The 22008-nt window shown below is 40.3% G+C and overlaps 1 long non-coding RNA gene across 1 annotated transcript in view; it reads left to right on the forward strand.

Moving 5' to 3' along the window:
• LOC117868131 overlaps window positions 1-3266 on the forward strand; it is a 91169-nt gene extending 87903 nt beyond the window's left edge. The window contains exons 2-4 of the long non-coding RNA XR_004643572.1: window positions 39-241; window positions 2937-3105; window positions 3206-3266. This is a non-coding gene — a long non-coding RNA (uncharacterized LOC117868131). The remainder of the gene's footprint in view (window positions 1-38; window positions 242-2936; window positions 3106-3205) is intronic.
• Window positions 3267-22008: the final 18742 nt, after the last annotated feature.

Raw genomic sequence — 22008 nt, forward strand, 5'->3', positions numbered from 1 at the left:
TTTAATGTATTTTTACTGCTCTTCATTTTCTATTGCAGGATGTCTGAGATGACCACTGCCATCCATGTCCAAGCTTCTCTGCTAAGAAGGACACCAACCATATTCCAATGGGAGAGGCAAGCTTCACCAAATCTCAGGGAGGTCACTGCATTTGTCAAGGCTGGGCAAGGCCTCAAACTGAAGATTTTAGGGATGAATTTGAAAGCATTTCTGTCCCATTGAAGTAGAATAAAGTAATGAGGTAAGTTTAAACCACCTTGTGTTCAGTTAGCCCTCCTTAGACCTACTTACCAGTATGTACAAGAGGGGTATCTAATCGGTTGGTATAACTTAAATGGTGAGGGGATCTAAGTTAAAGTCAGGTTTAGCTTATTTTATCTTACACATACTTATACCCCCAATCCCCCATGTTCGTTGCTGTTCTTGGTACGCTCCTTTTTCTGGCCCCTTGGCTTGTGAGTTATACCAATTTAGACTCAGTCAAGCTGGGGGGACTATAATCAGAAGTGATGTGTAAGTGGGGAGAGGTGTGCAGCATGTTATAGATTGATAGAAAGCCACGAGGCTGAGGGAGTCCAGAGAGCTGGTGTTATGAGCACGTTGAGGGGGCCAGGAGAAGATGTGAGTTACACATGCTTAGACTTGCCTCTGAATATGCCCTTTGTATCTATTCACTGGAAATGTATCTACAGACAGAAATGGCAAATAGGAAGGTATCTGTGTTATTCATGAAGCGGCAGATGCTTGAGCACTTCACTTATGATATCTAAATGACTATAGTAAAGTTTAGAGCATCACTTATGGAAATGTAAGTAAAACGTTCAAAAAACATTCAAATTTCCCTTTCCTTTGGCCCGCTGTATCTAAATTGCTACTGGGAATTATAGAAGAGTCTTATTTTGAGGCTGGGGAATAGAAAAAAAAGACAGTGCATTCTGGCTCTGTCATAGTGAAAATTACGGAAATGTCTTTGATGTCTCTTAGCATAAATGTTCATAAAACTTTGGAGAATAGATCCTTCAAGTCTATTGTTCTGTAACATATTTATTCACATCACAAAAGCTGCATTAAAATAACACTGAGGGTCTCAGAGATGCATTCACAGGGAAGGATTAACCTGCTAATCTGGCATCGTTGACAAGAGGATGTTCAGGGTGAGCTGCTTGGCTGTGTTTAAAGGAAGTTTTGACTCTTATGCTTACCTCCTTTCCACACCAGCTCACACAGGATGCACCTTGGGCCTCTTCAGAGTGGCTACATCTCCATTTGTGTGTGGAAGACCCCACACGTTTAGAACCTAGGACTGTAGACCTGCCAGGCAGCTGGCATCTACAGGTTGCCAGTGACAGCTGCAACCAGCTTGTGGACACAGACCATGTGTGTGATGGGAAGTTCTGCCTAAAGGGTCTGACAGGCAGCCGCCCCATGGTGCCTGATTGGCTCCCCGCCCTATATAAACCCAAGAAGCATTCCAGGAAGTCCCGGCAACAGCATGGTTTGCCTGTAGCTGCCATGATCATTCCTGCTCCTGAATGCTTGGCTTTGACCTCGGCTTGATTTGCACTTTGCCTACAGACTTGGAGCCTGAAACTGGACTCTGACTGTGGCCTAGAACCTGACTACGAACTCCTCTGCTATTTCCAGCCTCAGGTTTGCACCTGCTCTGACCCTAGTTGGGATCCTGACAGTGAGTGATGATTTGAATAAGCCCCCACACTTTCTGTAGGACACCCTGGTGTTGGCTGAAATTGGCCCAGGAAGTAGTGAATCTGAATTGTGGTTTGCCTTCCCTCTCTGTACCGCTTTGGACTTACATGGTCCTCACGTGTGCCAAGGCTCAGACAGAACAGTACATCAATGAAGTGACGGCTCTGCTCTGCTTCTCTACTTCTGAGCATAACGTTTTTGCAGCTCAAGTGAACCCTTACATACTTAAGGGCTGTGAGGAGAGAGAAGATGGCTTTGGGGTTAAAGTTCAGAACTGAGAGTCAAGAGATCTCAGCTCTATTCCTGGCGGTGCCACAGATTTACTGTGTGATCATGGGCAAATCCCATAACTTCCCTGACTTAGCTTCATCTTTTACCATTTTTTTCCCTAAAGGGTATACTCTGTCTCAAACAGAAGTTATGGGCTTGATGGGGAAATTATTGGGTGAGGTTCTATAGCCTGTGCTATGCAGGAAGTCAGACTAGATGATCATAATGGTCCCTTCTGACTTTAAAATCTATGGAAAAAGGATAGTGTTTACCTACTTCGCATCTTAATTCATTAATATTTGCAACTTGCTTTGAGAACCTAGGATAAGTGCAAAGTGTCATCTCTCGTTTTTAAAACCTTCCACCTGAAATCTACATGAGTCTTTTCTAGTTCTCCTTCTGATTTTTTTTCTAGTTCTCCTTCTGATTTTTTTCCAAAATGGGAAATAATTTTGCAGAAATAAACTATAATTTCAAAATATTTGTCTCTTAAAATGTCCTTGCCATATGGGACAAATTAATAGAAATTCACAAATTTGCCTTGTAAGAGTTTCACCAACTTTTCCATGCAGCGCTTTATTTGGAGCCAAACAATAGTGATATTTTGCCCTTGCAAATATTTCTAAAAAGTCCTTTAAGCTGAACATTTTCATAGTGAAAATTGCCATTCATGCAGCTCATTGCAACATGTACAAGATTTAAAGGCTTTGTGTCTCTCTTTAGTTCAGTGTGATTTTATGTGACTGTAGGCTGCATCTTCAATGCAAAATAACTAGATCCCTTCTTGGAAGAACTGCCATTTCTCTCAACAAATATTGGTTCCAAACTTACAAAGGGTCAGAGAACACGGCTGCCACTGAGCGCAGCAGACAAGCTTCTTATTAATTACTGCTGGGAAAAAGTTGACATAAACCTCCCTAAATGAATTAAGAAAGGTAAATCTACTGATTACTCCACAGGTTGCTTGCTGGCCTTCTCTCCCTGTCAGAAGGAGATTAATATAGAAGCTGCCTCCTCCAGTCTTACTAATAAATATTCACTGAGCCATTCTACAGAGAGATTTGATCCTGATTCTGGAGACATGCATGCAGCCTCGCTGTGAACCACGGGGATTCAGGTCAGCAAAAGGTAATCAGTTTAAACTTACAAATTTTATGAAGTTTATTTCTTATCTTCTGAAGTTATTTTTAATATAGAAAATGGATATTTCCTTTTTTCTACTTTTCAGTGCTTTTGCCTTTCTCCACAAATCTGAGAAGCACATGACAGGAGAATTAATCCTAAAAAGGTACAAAACTGAATATTTAAATGAGGGGGATCACGGAATTCTGTACACTAATGAGATAAGCTGCTCTGAGTGAAGGCTAATGCAGCTTTGGCCCATTTAAAGGCCTCTGATATGATCTTCAATTCTGAGGGGATAAAATGGGGCGGCTTCTTTTCTCAAGTGGGATCCTGCTCAGTATAAATTACACAGGCTTCTTTTTCCCCATCAAACTTACCCTGAGAGAGTAGTTTCTGCCTAGCTGCCCCCTTGTTCGCGTCTCCCCCTGTATCTGGCTTGCACAGAGAAGCCCCTGTTGATGAATACTGGTTTTTGGTAAGATATAGGAAAGGTGTATCTTACACAGAAATTGAATAAGTAGGGAGCAAAAACCATTCCTGGAAATGGTTGGTAAGGGTAACCTGGACATCACGACATTCTCTTGTCCAATGACTCACTTTCCTGCACAGAGTTTGCCGTGCATCTTACTTGTTGTTTGTTAATATATGATTATCTGGCACGTCAAAGATTAGATGTTTGCGCACTCACATGCAGGTTGTCACATAGCTATGCATCACTATACAAGAGTATTTTGAATTGTACTACTTCCATTCACTGCATTTTACAGCCTTCTACTGTCCCAGATGTTGTTTGAATGTCTTTCTGGTTTATTTTCAGCAAGTTGTTCCCTTGCAGCTAATTAGCCGCTTTGTGCATATGGGGAAGTGTTTTATTTTGCATATTTTATTTGCATGATCAAATAATAATCAACAGGTTATTGGTCCATCCATACTTAGCTCTCAGTTCTGGTTTCAAATTCTGGTAAAAAAAAGTCAAGGAAGAGTAAAGGGTTACTGTGATCCTGTGAACAAAGCGCCCATTCCACAGGCGCGTGGTGTATCCTGCATGAAAACCTCAATGCACAGTGCCTGGTCTCGTGGACTTTCAAGGCAGAACAGCCCAGAGCCAATTAGATGAAGGCTTTTCCTTTCTTAACAAGTGTTATTCAAATTGATATTTTAATTACATTTGAGGTAATAAAACAAGATTTATAGCGTGAGATACAGAAAGAAGAGGAAGAGACCGCATGTAGGAGGGAGGCACAGTCCACATCCTCCTAGTTCAATCACCATAAGAACAGGTCACGAAATGTTTTAGTTAGGCCCAGCGTCCACTTCCCACTATCAGTTATATTCTCCAGCCCAAAGATTGCTTCTCTTCCATTCTCAGGAAGAGGGACATAGCCGAGTGGGAGGGTAAGGATCATGCTGTCCCTCCTATAATAAATATGTATTTCTCAATTGCATCTACATAGGCAATTAAGTCAAACATATTAGTCTAAATGGCGTAGCCATTCAATAGCTGAGGGAAGGGCATCCGTGAAGGAACCAGGCAGCCCTTGGCCATGGGTGCAGCCTGTAAGTATGTGGCCTATATCCTTCCACATAAACACTGCAAAGGCCTCTTCCTTCCATCTAGAGCTCTTGCAGAACTGTTACAATGTAATGGAACATTAATGGATGTAATTGAGCATATGCAGAATATCGACCTCTTGTCCTCATCCCAGACAACTGCAGTGCTGATAAAGCAAACTCGATCTGCTTCTTCACCAATGCAAGGGTCTGGTGAAAAGTCAGTCAGTCCTGGGAAGGCCCCTTTGATGTACTTACCATTTTCTATCTGAATTCACTGCCATTCAGTCCTGCCTGGAGCACTATAAGTGACTGAAGAGCCCTGCATGGTGGTAGGCAAAATTGAGCATGTCAGTCTTCTTAGTCTGGAAACCTTTCTAGGGCCTGCGTGTATTTCTGCCATGTGCTTACTGGTCCCACAAAGAAGCTGAAGATGGAGACAGTGGTAACTAGCAATTATAGGGGAAGAGGATTGTGCCCAGTTTGTGTTATCTGAGCAGAGAGAGAGGAAGAGGAACTGCTGACTAGCATATTGGGATGTATATATGCTGGTGTACACTGTAAAATTGGCTCTATTGGGCCTTATTGTGCTCCAGGACTACTTCCTGATTAGAGCAGGTTCTATTTCCTTTCTATATAAATTATATTACAAATTCATTGCTAATATAGGAATATAAAAATAATTACATCTCGGAATGGTACATTGTATCATCTGAAGCCCTAAAAGATTCTGGCTTGCATATATGTATGTGTTAGAAATACATCTATCATTTTAGATCTCCGTAGCATTATGGTTTCTGTCTTTTTAATGTGTACAGCATATTAATTTGCATTGCTTTTCAGAAAAGGACTAGTTTATTAAGGTTCAAAATCAGATGCATGTGGGATTCTCATGTAGTTATGGATTATGCAGCTGTCTTCTATCTTTTACTCTGAAAAATATTATGAAATTGAGAAGCACTATCTTTGATATTGTCTCCTGGGAGCAGAGCACATGATGACTAGACTTCCACAGTGGAAGAGATAGGTGAGGAGGTTAAGTAAATTTTCTTTGTGTAGTTCCCATTAAACTTCAATCAGAGTTACAGAAAGAAATTTCCTTTAGGCTTCTGCGAATACAGGTATTGGTTTGACTTTAATAAAAGTCATAACTGATCTCTGAGGTCTCCTGTGAAATGAGCTCAGCAAAATTCAGGCAAGTCCTTTGAGAGGCAAAGAGCCCCACTTAAACATCATATTATCCTAATAATCCCATTCCAGAGCAGTCATCCCATTATTTTAAAGGTCTTAATTTGCAAATTGTGATATTTGAAAGTTTTTTCTTTTTACATTATCAAAGAAAGTGAAGTGAGTATTTCTGAGAGATGATCTATTTACAGAAACATTCTCCTTAAAGAAATAAAGAACAATTGCGAAATGATTTCAAACAACAATGTATATTCGCATGACACGCTTGATAGGGCCATACTTAGCCTGTATTCTCTGTTGAAGCTACGTTGGCGTGAGGCCAGGATCCTGTATCTATTTTAATGAGCTTCACCAAAAAAGAAATGTTCCTTTATGATCTTGAAATGGATAGTGGGCTGGATTCAGTACAAGGATTACAGGGATTATTGAAAAAAAAATATTGAAGAAAATTGCTTTGTTGCTCTTCACCCACTTTCAAATATTAATAAATAAATCTATATAGATGGCAATGAGATTTGTATTGGCCTGATTTAAATGCTGTGCGCCCAGAGCTTCCATTGACTGCAGTCAGAGCTAGGGTCTCAGCACCTTGGAAATCAGGCCATATAGTTATAGTGAATTGCCACATGTGTAAATAATAACACACTTCAGCAATTACGAACTGCTGCTTTTTCTGGACACAGAGAAATGTGAAATATCTAACACGCCCTTTTGTACTGAATTGATCCTGTTGTGGATGTTGTTTGATTCATATAACATTATTTGAAAGTCTCTAAACAGTACTGAATTATTACTAATACATAACACTCCTATCTTCATCCTGCTATACAAGTGTTTACCAAATAGAATTACAGAGTGTTTAGAGAGAGCTCTATTCAGTGGTGACTCTGCTGCTCTCTCTTGGCTACCCTCATTCTCAGCTGTTGAACTGCAGACAGCAGCACCATATAAAATATTAGGATAGGAAGTAAAAAATAAAGATTTCCCAGAAGGTGCAGTTGTACAGGGTATGCAACTTCCCTAGTGGTTTAGAAAAATGGACACGCACTTTGGAAATCGTCAGATGTGGGACAAAACGTGGTTTTGGCTAGTGATTTTTCAAGTGTAGGCAGGAAGTTTTCCATTGCTGCAAGTGTGGCCATTTGTTAGTGTGGAACATTTCTTAGGCTTAGGCAGAGACTGCAACTGCTGGAGCATTCCTCCTGCTAGAGATCTGAATTAAGGCAAAGCCTGCCTTTGTATTGTTAGCAGCCCTTCTACTCTCCAGCATGCATACTTTGCCAAAACAAATTAATTGGCTCATTGGCTTTCCTCCTTGGGTTTTCATATTGAAAGTCTGCATTAGATAACGGAATCAAGCCAGTGAAAGCTGACAAACCCGACTAGAAATCTCAGGCAATCAGGAGCTAACTATACTTAAACAGGTAAAAGTTCTTACTCTGAGGAAAGGAAGCCTGGCTGAATAGAATTTTGTTTAATTTCCTTCTCACTCTTGGGAGGATTCAGATACATGAATTAATCCCAACCAGTTGCAGAGTCCAGGGAGGTTCCCAGCCAACTGAATGAAATGGAGGGTTTATGCTGCACAAGCTACTTCCAGCCTCAGAGAAAATGGCTCCTTTGCTTTATTGAGTGCTGCTGAATAACTTAACAATGTGCTTGGTCACTTGCAATGTGCAGATACGTTTTCACAGGCAGACCGATTTCTCCATTGGAAGAGTGTCTTTGAGGCACTGCAGAATATTTCTGCGGGTGGGAGAAGACTTTAGAATTTTTCATGGTTACTACTGCTTTCGTCTTTCATTGACCCATTCAGCTTCTTCAGTGGACACATCAGAGGAGTATTTTTTGCCAATATAGCGGAGATTTAGTAAAGCACATCCTGAAAGTTTCAGTCTATTCTGAAGACTGCAGGATAGAGTTAATTTTTGAAGATCTGTCTTATTTTATGTAAGGTGCACTCTTCATTATTTGCATTGTGCCTCCTCCATGCTATGGTGATGTGTACATTGTAAATATTCAGAGAGAAAGCTAGATAGGGCATCTAGGACTGGGAAAGGGTCACACTAGGGAGATGATTTAAATTTTAAAGCGCATTAAGCAAAGTGGGTGCAGTGCAGCTGGAAGATGGAACTCTTATTCAGCGTGGATCTGACATTTTTAACCACATCTTGTCCCTACAGGATGAAAGGCAAGAGTGGTGGCAGCAGCAGCTTCAGGCCCATGGATGGCTGAGCTAGGCTCTGCAGGGCAACAGCTGGTAGTTGTGCTGGGCTCCTCCCACTAGCTTTGCTTTGGAAAGCTTTGAAATAAACTTCTATTTTCTTCTGCTCCCCACAATGGAGCTCAGATGAGAACTGGGAGGCAAAGAACTGGCAGAGCTTTGCTGGAGGCCTTTGGAGTCTGTTGTCAGAGCGTTTGCTTCATAGCTTCAACATTCACTTATTTATAAACAAGACAGTGCCAGCAAACATCAATCATCTTTCCATTACTGCCTTTGCTATCAGAAGAAAACAGGTTACTGCCGTGAACAAACCTGATATGGACGGAGGGAATTTATATATAATTTGCATTAATCTTCCCATTGAGCATTACTAAGTTGGCTTCAAGTTTAGAAGGAAAGAAGCTTCTGAGTTCCTGTCCTACTCGAATACTAGCAGCAAAGGGTGCTGTTGACCAGCATGGCCCACTACCAGAATAAAGAGCCAAGATTGGTTTATTGGTCCACCTCCAAACCTGTAGGCACTGTTATATTTTCATAAGCACTCACATCAGAATTACTCTGGGCCAATGTCCTCCACACCAAATATAGGGAAACATCAAGACTGGAACTGTCACAGCTGCAGCCTTGCCATGGGAAATCTCTTTCTCGGCATGTCTAGTCAATCTGAAGCATGGCTTTTGTTATAAAATACCCTGTAAATAATGCCCCAGGAAATGTCTCCGCCACCAGCACCAGCAAATCTTACCAGTTAGTGCCTCATCTATCAGTCATGGCACACTCCCATGAGAGCAGGACCATGCCTTCCACTCACCTTCAGCTGGCAGGGGGTTGGAGACCCTCAGCCTGGCATTAGAATCCAGCCTGCATTTACCTCAGGTGGGCACAGGGGAATTGCAGGGAACACGCTCTTCTGCTCTTTCTGTGACTGGTGGAAGTGAAATAATTTATTCGACCTCCAGAATATGTCTAGGATTAACTCCTGAAAGGCTGGAAGCATAACAGCATGGGCAGATACTGCATCTGTTTTGCTTAAAACCACATATCAGGCTTATGTACGTGTGAGCGATCCCAGTACCTGGGCACCTGCAGGTTAAAAAGAGTGCACGTAAGAGTTGGAGGTCTGACATTTTTAGCTGATTAATTTGAATCTGTTTCTGAGTGGAGGGGGAATTGAACATTGTAACTCAACCATCACAATGTAGAGGATCAGTTTTTCAGGGCATAGAAATATGTTTTCTACCTTAATGGTAAAGTTTGCTGCTGACAACACTGAAGGTTCAATCATTTCCCCAAATGCCTGTTGCTCATTTATACATATAAGCAATGGCTACATGGACCTTTGCATTTTCCATTCATTACTGCTGCATTATTCCCTAACAATATAGATGAAGTACCCACCAAATGAAACAAAATAATTAATTACTGAACATAATGACACCATTTAGCCCTAAATTTTCACAACTACAACAAGGATTAACTAAATATGTAATGCATCACTGAGCCATTTAACAGAGCATCATAACTCTTTCTATTCACTATAAATTGTAACATGGAATTGTTTTTGTAATGCTAATTGCCTTATCTTCATAAATTCTACAGTCTTACATAATTTAACCAGTATTGTAGCAGGATTTCCCAAGAATAAGAAAGCAGGTGCCGTCAATGGTAATTTAAATAAGAAAAGCCATGTTAAGTGGTTCTTCTCTCACTAGTAATAGAAATTAATTAGCTTTGAGCTGCTTTGGAGATTTTACATTTTTTGCTGTAACCTGTTATGTTTTATAATTGTATGGAAAGTAGTTTTGATTTGATCACATTATTTAGTGACTGAGAGGACTTTGTGCTGGATGGCAGAGGTACATCCATTGAATGTCAACCTGGATGCATGCAGAGGCTGCAGAGAGTAACTTCAAATCTTTAAAACAAGTCTTTGATTGTGTGTTAGAAGGTTGTGCCTCCAGCCCTGAAATAGCCTGCTAAACGCTTTCTCCCTTCAAAACTAATAGCAGGTCAACATCTTAAAGCATAATTGCTGTGGGTCTAATTCTGATCTCATGTACAGTGCTGTAAATCAGGAGTGATCCCATTAAGGCCAGTGGCATTACATAAGAGTAAAATTGGTATGAGATCAGAATCAGGCCCTATATGTTAAATACAATTTCATGACTCGTGCACACAGTGGAAATGTCGTACAAAGCTATATAATTCCATCAAGTGATTCTAGGGACCTCATGAGCTGAGAGCAGCTCTTGGTTCCTGAAATGCAGGACAGCTTCTTCTTGTATTATATTGCTGCCTATTTGTTTTTATTATGAGGGTAGAATGAGTCTATTAAAATTTGTCTGTTTACATTTCTTATTCCAAAAAAATCATTAGTATCAACAGTGTGTCACAGCACTATTAATACTCCTGCCTGACATCACATCCATATTAATAGGCTTTGCGTGTTATTAGTAACCATAGCCAGTCGTGTGCTGTATCAGCCTTACCATGCTACCTCTCTGTATAATTAATAGGTCATAATTAACCCTATTAAATACATTTCCCCTTTTTGGAGGTTGGCGTGTGCCTCTTATGGTGATTTCGTTAGTGGAGTTTATTGCATTTGTGTTTGTTTCTGTTGCTGCCAGGGTAATTTTATCTGCAGATAATTGCCAGAGTCTGCTTTTTGTGTGTATTTTTTAAAATATTGTCTATGGTTTGAGACGGTTGCCCTTTGGTTTACATTTGAATGAATGAATAAATATTGAAAAATAATTGCTGTTTAGTACAATGTAGGAGGAAAAGGCCACAGCTTTCCTAAGGGTGTGAATATGATCTTAGCTCACAAATGGAGATGCCCTTTACAGGTATAGATATGACCTAGGTCACGGTGCTATTCCTGATGTATATGTAGGCAGAAGCATAGTGTACTGATTAACGGATAAGACTGAGATTTGGGAGATCTGAGTTCTGGTTCCCAGCTTTTGGGCTGTGTAGCAAGTCACTCAGTCTTCCTGTGCATCAGTAAAATGGGGATAGCAACTCTAAGGGGGATTGGGAGGTATGCTGTCTGTGAAGCGGTTGGGAGTCCTTTCCGGGAAGCTGCTACTGGAGAACACAGTATTCCTAGTTTTAGATGTTATCCAGTGTATCTCACTGTGTATGTTCACAACCCCCTGGATGCAAAGCCGTTTCACTGTTGTATCTGGTACTGGCGGTCTGCTGAACTTCGGATGTATTTAACTGACACTCTGGCAGTAACCTTTTGGGCCAGGAGAACAGAGGAGAGATAAGGAGAGCAAAACAGATGGTCCGAAAGGGGGAGAGAGTCTGTACTGGCACTAAGGGTAACTTTGCTGGGAAACCCATTGCTTTTAGGATAGGTTGATCCTAGGACAGGATAGCTACTTTAGGATAGTTGGAATTTGACAGATTTGACAGAGGCGGGAGGGATAACTCAGTGGTTTGAGCATTGGCCTGCTAAACCCAGGGTTGTGAGTTCAATCCTTGAGGGGGGCCACTTAGGGATCTGGGGCAAAATCAGTACTTGGTCCTGCTAGTGAAGGCAGGGGGCTGGACTCAATTACCTTTCAAGGTCCCTTCCAGTTCTAGGAGATAGATATATCTCCACTAATTCATTTATTTATCTTAATTTAACCTCACCTAGGTATTCCTACTCTTCACTATAGTATCTATACGACAAGTGTGGTAATTGGGTCACATAGTTGTGCCTTTTTTCACTGTCCTTGTGTCAGATACATAAAATATTTTAGTTATTTTGCATGGAACTTGAATAACTACATTATGGTAGTGGCAACAACAACTTGTGCTGAAGGAGGCATAGCAGTTTCCATTCTAATCCCCCCTATTACATTCATGTATAGCCTTAACAGAATTTGATTTCCTATCTTCTGACTTTTTTGAAGGAAACAGCTGTGACTTGGAAGGTGAAATCTGGCATGGGATAACCCTCACTGAGATGTACGTTTTGAGCGTTCTGGAGAAAATTGCACTTGAATGGTCCTGTATTACACTAAAGGAAGGTTGCATGGGTGGTTTAAAATGTATAGTACATGGGTCCTTACAATTATTAAAATACATATCTTAGAGAGAACTTCTCTTATAAAGAGTCTTTCAGTAAAGACACCCTAATACTGCATCACTATATTAATGACATAAAGAAAAGGGAATGGGAAAAATATTTCAAAGTACTGTTTTACAAAACAGTATTGCACATATCTGAGAGTCTAGGGGAAAAGTTTTGAAATTATATTGCATTATTTGAGAAATAGTAAGTGACCTTGTAAGTATCATAATGCATATGCACAAGGAGCAGAATTAAACTTGTATGTGAAATGTTAACTTTGGCATTTCTCAACTTTATGGTTGCACAGTTAAGCACTCGTGTTCTCACGGTCGGGGTCTTTTTTTGGTATTAAATTCTATATGTTTTTTGTGCTTAGTAGTTCTTGTTTCGACTCCTGATCTTGAATGTTCTTACCTGAGTGACTTTCCCGTCTGTTGTTTGTGTTTCTGGATCTGCCTCTGTGAGTTTTCATACTAGAGGGGGAGATGTTAAGGCGATTGGTTTTCCCCCTCTCTAGGGGTTGAGGTGAAGGTCTTTAAACCTGAGCAAAGAATTGGAAGCTGTCTTGAAATACACAACACGTAAATTACTCCATATCATCTCCCCTTCTGTGTTTGTGCTTTTAGGGCCACGATATTTACAGTAGGCAGCACACCAGGGTATACTGCAGTATGGCCTAGATCTCGCTTCCAGCGAACTCAGTGGCCAAGCTCCCTTTGGTGTCAAGGAATTTAAAAACCATTTCTTAGACCACAAACAAATCAATTAATCCTGTCCCTGAATTGCTTAAATTCTGCTCTCAGAAGTCTTCCCCGGGAACAATCCTTCAGGCCTCTTTGCAGGAACTCGCTGCTGCTGCTGCCTCTCCAGCTCTCTGTAGTGTACAGGAGATCTTTAGCCTCCAGCTCCTACTCCTGCAGCTCAGTGCGCGCTCTGCCCCTTGCTCCCTTGCAGTGACTCAGCCGCCACTCTGCTCCCTCACTCCTCCCGCCTGTAAAAAATATGGCAGCTCCAACAGTCTGCTCCTTCTCCCTCCCTTTTTAAAAAGCTACACGCAGCAGGTGGGCTGCATTGCAGCATGCCTTCCACCTCCCCCCAGTTAGAGGAGCGGTGGTGCTGGGTAGGGGCAGATGGCCCCCGGCAGTTGCAGGTGCTCTGTGGGAATGTCTGCACTGCAGCTAGGAGCGTGCTGCCCAGCATGGGTAGACAGAGGTGTGCTAGCTCTGCTTGAGCTAGTGCTCTACAAGTAGCAGGGTAGCTGGGGGGTCACATGGGCAGCAACTCAGACTAGTGGGTTTAGATTCAAGGGCTAGCCTGAGCTGCCGCTTGGGCTGCCCTCGACTATGCTGCTGTTTTTAGCGCACACGAGCTTGAGCAGAGCTAGCACGTTGCTTGTCTACCTGCACTGGGAAACAGGTTCCTAGCTGCCATGTAGACGTATCCTATATGGGGAGTGGAGATTGAGGAGCCCATTGCTGGAACAATTTTAGTACGGTGGCCAGGAGTCCAGTTTCCTGGCATGGGAGTGTCCTGACCAAGTTGGGATTGCTGTCAGCTCTAACTTTTCACTCCATACTGCAGGTTTGAATGCAGCTTACGATGACTACCTTTGTTCTATCTGCCAGCTAGGCCTGCCACCTGCTCAGGTTTTCCCAGGATTGTCCCTTTTTTTGAGACAGCTGTCCTAGGAGATGTGGAAGGATGCTCAGCAGACATGTCCATCTGTCCAGTTTTGTGGGCTTAGGCTCATTCTGGCTGTCCTGGTGTTTTGTACGTCAGAGGTGGCCGTGCTACTGCCAGCATCCTTTGGCTGAAAAGCAGGAGTTAGTGGAGACTACAAGCACATTGTTCTTGAATAGATTTCTTATTGCACAGTTAAGTGTTGAGGAGCAACAATGCTGTTCAGTATTTTAGATGAATGCTTATTAGAATTTAGAAATTCATTACTCAATTATTTCAGATTCCTGTATGGAATTCAAAAGGTTTAAAATTAGACCCATGAAGTCTGAGCGATGCTGCAAACCGTCCACAATAGACGACTGTCAATTTATACATGAGCATAATAAAATTGTTCAGATTAACATAAATGATTAGAATAATAGCTTTTTATAAAATGAATATTCCTAATTGCCGCCTTATTAACAATTGCAAATTAGTTGTCATTAATGGTTCACAATTCTTCCATCTATTTTGGATTTACTTTTGTGATTGTTTGTTTGGGCTGTTCTGTTTTAAATTTTATGGGGAGAGAGAGTGAGAATGAGTGTGTGTGTGTGTATAAATCTATGTTATGGGTGGGATTTTCATAAATGCTCAGTGGTTGATTTCAGTGGGAGCAGAGTTAGGCCAGTGCTGAGTGTTGTGAAAATTCCCCCTTACATGTATTCTGTAATATTTAAACTACCAGTTGGTATTGCGCTTCCATTCCCCAGAATACAAAGCCACTTCTTCCAATAAATCAGTGAAGTATAAGCCCCTATCTCTTAATTCCCAAAAGGCACTGTACAGAAATGCTACTGTAACAGTACTCAGTTACATTTGTGTTCCTGAAAGAGTTTTGTTTTGCTATACTTAGTGAGAGAAACAGAGTAGAAAGCATTTTCAGACATGCATATCTTCCTCTGTTACAATAAAATGTATTGTTGTTTGTCTCGGTACAAAACTTGAATCAAATTCCTTGTATTTTGAAATAAGAGATGTGTCTGCCTTGAAGGCCAGGGTTATCTTGAAATGAGTTAGAGACTCTCTCTGCTAAAATATTAGGGGTTAACTTACCCCCATGGAGAGGACCAGCACAAGATTCATGCACCATTCATGCCCTCAAAATAGAACTTAAGTGGCGTTTAAGTGGTCCATAGGCCTTTTGCTGGTTCACTGTACAAAAGTGAGAATATTCACCCACCTTTTCTAGAATTGGGGAAACATTCATCTTGTCTCAGGTAACTGTGACCCAGCTAGCCCCAATTATTCCGCATTTAACACGTGGGCTGAATTATCTTAGAGGAATTTTCAACTTGTTTAGTGAGTAGTTTTCTGGCTTCTTGGTGTGGGGGAGGGGTTAATTTATCCACATCTAGTGATAGTTGCTCTGATTGCATCTATTCCTTTAAGATGTTTAAGTGTCTGAGAGCTGCAAATTTTAAAGAGGAATGTGAGATCTTTAAGGAATTTTCAAGCTGAACTGCAAAGTTATTTTTTTAAATAACAAACAAAAAACTAGTTATTCTAGAAGAATGAACTAATCCACCACAAGTTCTAAGGGGTATCTAGCCAATGTAAACTGAGTCAGATACAGTTTAGAGATATATAAAGGGAATAGGGGAGAAAAACCTCCCTTCTTTCCATTAAAATACACAAGGCTCCTGAGAGGTGAACAACAAAGTGTTACTAAAAAATTTAAAACTTGCTTAGAATAGCATAAATAACACAAAGATGTAATTAGCTCTATATTTTATACACATTTGAGACGATATTTTAATTACTTCCCTAAGAGTGTGGAAAAGAGGCTGTTATATTTCATGCTTCTACAGCCCATCTCAAGATCATTTTGGGTCTGATATGATTCATATGGGCTCACTTCTGACTAGGTGATTGAAATGAGCAAATTTGGCAGACACAAGGGTTACTTTCTTCTTTATCAGAACTTATTTACATTTTTACTCCTGAAAGCAGAATAAATGTGTTTTGGAAACCAAACTGGCTTTTTGGTTCCAATTTGCCCAGCTCAGAGTCTGGGATGTAATCACTGGGATGCAGAACTCACTTTTTTCTTTAAGTCAAGCTTAAGAAGAAACAAAGGGAAATATTTTGTTGGTTGACCTTTGGCACCGTCTAAAATAGAAAGAGAACATGATGAATCTCCAAAGCTTGCTAGTTTAGCAGAGTGTTTGGTATTCAATGAAAATCATTGTGTATTCCCTAAATAGTTCATTTTGTTTTCTAAAGTTCTGAAAAACTCCCTTTATTGAAATGCGTGTTGTTGCATCGATTTTTTTAAAATACACCTTGTTATCTTTTCTTTGGTAATTGGTAACTGGTAATGACTTTGGCAATTTAACATGTTCTTGCAGACACTTTTCCCATTCCCCCAGATAACTGAAGTCAAGAGAGAGGGCCTGTCTGTCAATCTCTGATGCCTGTCAACCTGCTTGATTGACGTTTTTTGGTCCCACAATAGAGACCATTTTTGCAGCCCCCGTTCTGTTATTTTCTTCTTATTTAATACTTGTGGGGGATGGTGTTTGCTTTATAATCTGTGTTTAAAATCCAACTTGGAATGAAGCCAGTTCCTAAAAAATTATCGCAATGTCTTGTTAGCTTTGCATCAGGAAAATTCTCTGGAGAGTTACTTAAGCTATGATTCCACCTTCAGAAATTACCTCTGTTCAAAATCTAAGCTTCATTCTTCATCCTGAATCCCCTTCAAATTCCAGCAAAAAGGCTGTGGACTCTGCCCAGTGTGTTTTGATATAAGGCTGTAAGAAAAGTCATTTGTTCATGCTTTATTTTAGTTGATTTAGTATCCTCATGGGATACTTGGAGTACAAAATCTTGCGTATAATGAATGTAGGCAATAGCCACAAGACTGAGTGAGGAAAAAGAAAAGATACTGGGAAGACTAGAAAAAAAATCTCCTATAAAATATAGAAAATGAGGAGAGTATATAGGAAAACTGTCCCTTAAAATTCAGTAGTTACATTAAAGAGAGTATAAAACAAACCTTTGTTAAGCAACTGCTTAAGTGATTACCTGTCCTACCTTTCTTAAGATTCTTTTAAATTTGATTGCTTAACTAAAGAAGAGCACTCCAGGGTTGAAATTAGTTTAATAGCATTTTATTAAATATTTTAAAACAGCAGCTATAATCGTATAAGATATAAGAAGACAAAAACGGTTTTGGACTATGATTTGGCAAACACAAACTGGAAAATTGGTTGATATAACCGTTCAAGTTTTCAGAATCAACTCTCACAACCACAATAGAAAATAACACTTAAACTTAATTACTATTTTGGGGAAGTGACTTGCTTAGATTTTTGACTGAGTCCCTCAGAATAGAGCCTCACTCGTGCCAATTGGATAGTTTTTAAACTAGAGGCTCATGGAAAGTCAACAGCTGTGGAGGAGCTCATGATTTGGACAGAAACAGCCCTTGGGGAGGATTTATTGAAGGGGTACTCTATACCCTAATAAAGAGGAGAAGATAGTAGCTGATGAAGTACAGGTAGGAACTGAAGAGAAACAGTCAAACAAAAAAGCATCCTATTCAATTACATCACATGAAGGCAGACAACTAAATATTGACAAATTTTATAAGAGCTTGTGTGCAAATGCTAGAAGTCTAAATACTAAGATCAGTTAACTTGAGTGTCTGGTATTAAATGAGGATGTTGATATAACAGGCATCACAGAAACTTGGTGGAATGATGATAATCAATGGGACACAGTAATATCAGGGTACAAAATATATAGGAATGAAAGAGTAGTTCGTACTGGTGGTGGATTGGCACTATGTGTGAAAGAAAGCGTAGAGTCAAATATAGTAAAAATCTTAACTGAATCAGACAGTGCCATAGAATCTCTATGAATAATAAGAGTCTACCAGTAGGAATGTACTACTGAACACCTGACCAGGATGGTGACAGTGACTGTGAAATGCTCAAGGAGATTAGAGAGGCTATAAAAACTGAAAACCCATTAATAATGGGGTGATTTCAACTACCCCCATATTGATTGGGTACATGTCACCTCAGGACGGGATGCAGAGATAAAATGTCTAGACACCATTAATATCTGCTTTTTGAAGCAGCTGGTTCTGGAACCTACAATACAATTCTTGATTTAGTCCTAAGTGACACAGGATCTGGTCCAAGAGGTGAATATAGCTGAACCACTCGGTCATAGAAACCATATTGTAATTAAATTTAACACTCCTGTAGGGGGGAAAATACCAGAGAAACCCACCACAGTAGCATTTAACTTCAAAAAGGGGAATTACACAAAAACGAGGAAGCTAGTTAAACAGAAATTTAAAGGAACAGTCACAAGAGTGAAATGCCTGTAAGCTGCATGGAAACTATTTTAAAATGCCATAATAGAGCCTCAAACTTTAAATGTGTACCCAAAATTAAATAAAAAAATAAGAGGACCAAAAAAAATGCCAGCATGTCTAAACAGAGTAAAAGAGGCAGTTAGAGACAAAAATACATCATTTAAAAATTGGAAGCCAGATCCTCCCGAGGAAACTAGAAAGGAGCATAAATTCTGGGAAGTCAGGTGTAAAAGTATAATTAGGCAGGCCAAAAAAGAATTTGAAGAGCAACTAGCAAAAGACACAATAACTAACTGCAATTTTTTTAAAGTACATCAGGAGCAGGAAGCCTGTCAAACAAGCAGTGAGGCTACTGGCCACTCCAGGTGCTAAAGGAGCATTCAAGGAAGACTAGGCCATAACTGTTGGTACAACCAACTTGGGTTGGGACATATCTTGAACACTGGCTGGTTTGCTCCAGTCAGCAACTGACCTACACAAGTGGTTTCTATGGGCCCCTTGTGGTATATCCCAGCTCAGCAGTTATGCTTCCTCAAGTTGCAGTCTCTCAATTCTCTGCTAGCTGCTGATATATCCAGTTTAAAGTTCATATAATTTATACAAAGAAGTCCCTCCATGTTCTTTGATGTTCTTTAAACTTGTTTTAACAGTTTCTATAATGCAAAGTCTCTTCAAAACCTGTTCTCCAGAAGGCAGGAACAGCTCTATAAATCTTCCATTTCTGTTCTCCTTGTTTTAATAATGGTGGGACCTTGGTTTGTATGGTTGAGCGTAGTCTGTGCGTTATTAATCAAACAGTTATATTTCTGATTATTCCACTCTGTGGTCAAGTATCCTTATAAACATACCTCTTGGTTTCAGTTTCTTTTATTTACTGCCTCTTTCAGCACAGGTGCATTTCCCTAACTTGATAGCATAAGCATGCTTGATTGCAAACATTAGCCTTCTTCACTTTAGCACTTAAACTAAAAGAAATCAAATCTTTCCTAGCAGGATTGTCCACCAGGCAAACCCTGCCATTAAAGTTAGCAATACTTTGCCCAAAGCTGTATAACTTATAGTTGACTTTTATGCACATTTTAATTATAATATTTGATTCCATCAAGTTCCTTATTTTACTACTGTTTCTGGCACATCATATAATATCAATGTTTCATAATAATTTGATATGATTTTAATTCATTTACTTTTTCCCTTTCTTCCTGGCTGTGAATGTCTCCTCATATGCACCAGCAGTACACTCTTGTGAAAACCTGCAGCAACTTTGAGCTTCTTTAGATTATTGAAGAAATTTAGCCATTAGATCTTGGATTTTTCATTCTCTTGGTCTCCTGTTCTATATTTTCTATGGTGCCTGATATTTGGGCAATTCTTAATTAGGAATAACTCATAATTTTGAGGCCTTGATAGTTACTAAGTAGAGAATCTATAGTTTGTAACTAAAATTACAGATGGTTAGAATCATCCTCATAAATATTGTGCCAGTTCATTAAAATACATTTGTTTAGGTTCTCAATATGGCAAATTACATTTAAAATGTAGATTAAGATTCTTGTTTAATACAAAAGAAAGAGGCTTAGTCAGGAGAAATAGTATCTGTCAGTGACTGAGGTCTATAAAATCATTACTGATGTAGAGAAAGTAGACAAGGAAGTGTTGTTTACTACTTCTCATAATACAAGAACTAGGGGTCACCAAATGAAATTAATAGGCAGCAGGTTTAAAACAAATAAAAGGAAGTATTTCTTCACACAGTGCACAGTCAACCTGTGGAACTCCTCGTCAGAGGATGTTGTGAAGGCCAAGACCATAATAGGGTTTTAAAAAAACTAGATAAATTCATGGAGGATAGGTCCATCAATGGCTATTAGCCAGGATGGGCAGGAATGGTGTCCCTAGTCTCTGTTTGCCAGAAGCTGGGAATGAGCGTCAGGGGATGGCTCACTTGATGATTCCCTGTTCTATTCGTTCTCCCTGGGGCACCTGGCACTGTCCACTGTCAGAAGACCAGATACTGGGCTGGATGGAACTTTGGTCTGACCCAGTAGGGCCGTTCTTATGTTCTGTCTAAAACAAAACGAGTAAAGTTTTCTTCATTTTTGTGAAAGAGTTAAAACAAAAGTTCCCATTTGAATGACCCACAAAATAATTTGGCTAAATTTTAAATGTAACCGTTTTCAAGTGAAAGCCAGTTGCCCCTCTCATAATCTGGGGGTAAATTTAGCTGCTCTGTTAGTTTAATGCCATTCAGTTCCTTCCCTAAACTTAATGTCACTCCATTAAAGACAACTTGGACAGGGAGGGATCAGGACAGAAAGGGAGAAGTGAGGAATTCCTACATTTGAGGGTCAGCCAAAGAACAAAAGGGGAAATAAAGATGATGAGAAGGCTGAGCCACTCTGAAGGGGGAAGGAGAAAACAACCTAGATATAAATGAAGCTTTGGAGTAAAAGAGTACCCTGTACAATGAAACTGGGGCCCAGCATCTCTTGCCACTGGGACAAACTGTCCAAGCCCCCAAATCAGCCATTAAAACAAAGGCCTCAGAGGGTCCAACTTACCCATCCATTCTTCTGATGCCTTCTGTAAGTACAAGAGCGCTTATCTCCCACTACGGAACCTTCCTGAGGCCGCTACAAACAGCCTCTGACTCACGGCTGCTATGACACTACAGGCACATGTGACCAGGTCACCTGGTGCTGGACTCCATCTTGGGATACCAGTGTTTTTCCACTGACTGGTGTGGGAACCAAGCTTTGAGACAAAGGGTTCCTGCCATATGCAAAAACTATTTAAGGCAGGGGAGTGACATCATTGTTGTTCTTCACTGACTCCCCACCCAAAGAAACTCCTGGAAACACCTAAGGAACAAAGACTGACCTGGGGGGAAGTGCTGGACCCAGACTAAAGGGATTTTTATCCTGTGAATGAAACACCTGGCATTCCAAGCTGTAAGTTAATGCAGCTTGCCCCTTAAGAGCCTGCAGCTCCATTGTATCATCATTTAGGGTGAGAATTTGCTATTCTATCCGATGTATGTAGTATATTAAGTTTAGTTTGCATGTTTTATTTATTTGCTAGGTAATCTGCTTTGATTTGTTTGCTATCCATTTTAATAACTTAAAATCTATCTTTTGTAGTTAATAAATTTGTTTTTGCTTTGTCTAAAACCAGTGTGTGTGGAAGTCAAAGTAGAGGTTTTTTGAACAGATTAGACAAACACCTGTCAGGGTAGTGTCGAGGTATATTGAATCCTGCTTCAGCATGGGAACTTGAAGTCGATGACCTCCTGAGGTCTCTTCCTGCCCTACAATTGTATGATTTTATCTGTACTGTGATTTCCTTTCCAGGGGATTGTAGCCTGTCCCTGCTGAGCCATTCAGATTCTTCAGCTCATTGAGGGCTAGGATTTTCTGACGGTTGGGGTTAACAGGCAGTTAAATCCCACTGTTCTCAGTCTCTGTTGCTTGTTGACCTACAGAGTTGAAATGATTTAAAACGACTACATCGTGTTTATGCAGTGTTGTTGTAATAGTGCTGGTCCTGGGATATTAGAGAGAGACGGTGGGTGAGGTAATAGCTTTTATTGGACCAACTGATGTTGGTGAGAGACCTCAGACCTGAAGAAGAGCTCTATTTAGCTTGAAAGCTTCTCTCTCTCACCAACAGAAGTTGGTCCAATAAAAGATGTTACCTCATCCACCATGTCTCTCTTACATCTTGTTTAATTATTTTCTAATAGCTGGTCTCCTCCTTGGCAACCTCTGTGGGAGTAGAACTGACTTTGTCAAAGCTGTCTTTAGATCAGGACATGCTCGTCAT

Source organism: Trachemys scripta, chromosome 20, assembly GCF_013100865.1.
Source record: "Trachemys scripta elegans isolate TJP31775 chromosome 20, CAS_Tse_1.0, whole genome shotgun sequence".
NCBI classification, from domain to species: Eukaryota; Metazoa; Chordata; order Testudines; family Emydidae; genus Trachemys; species Trachemys scripta.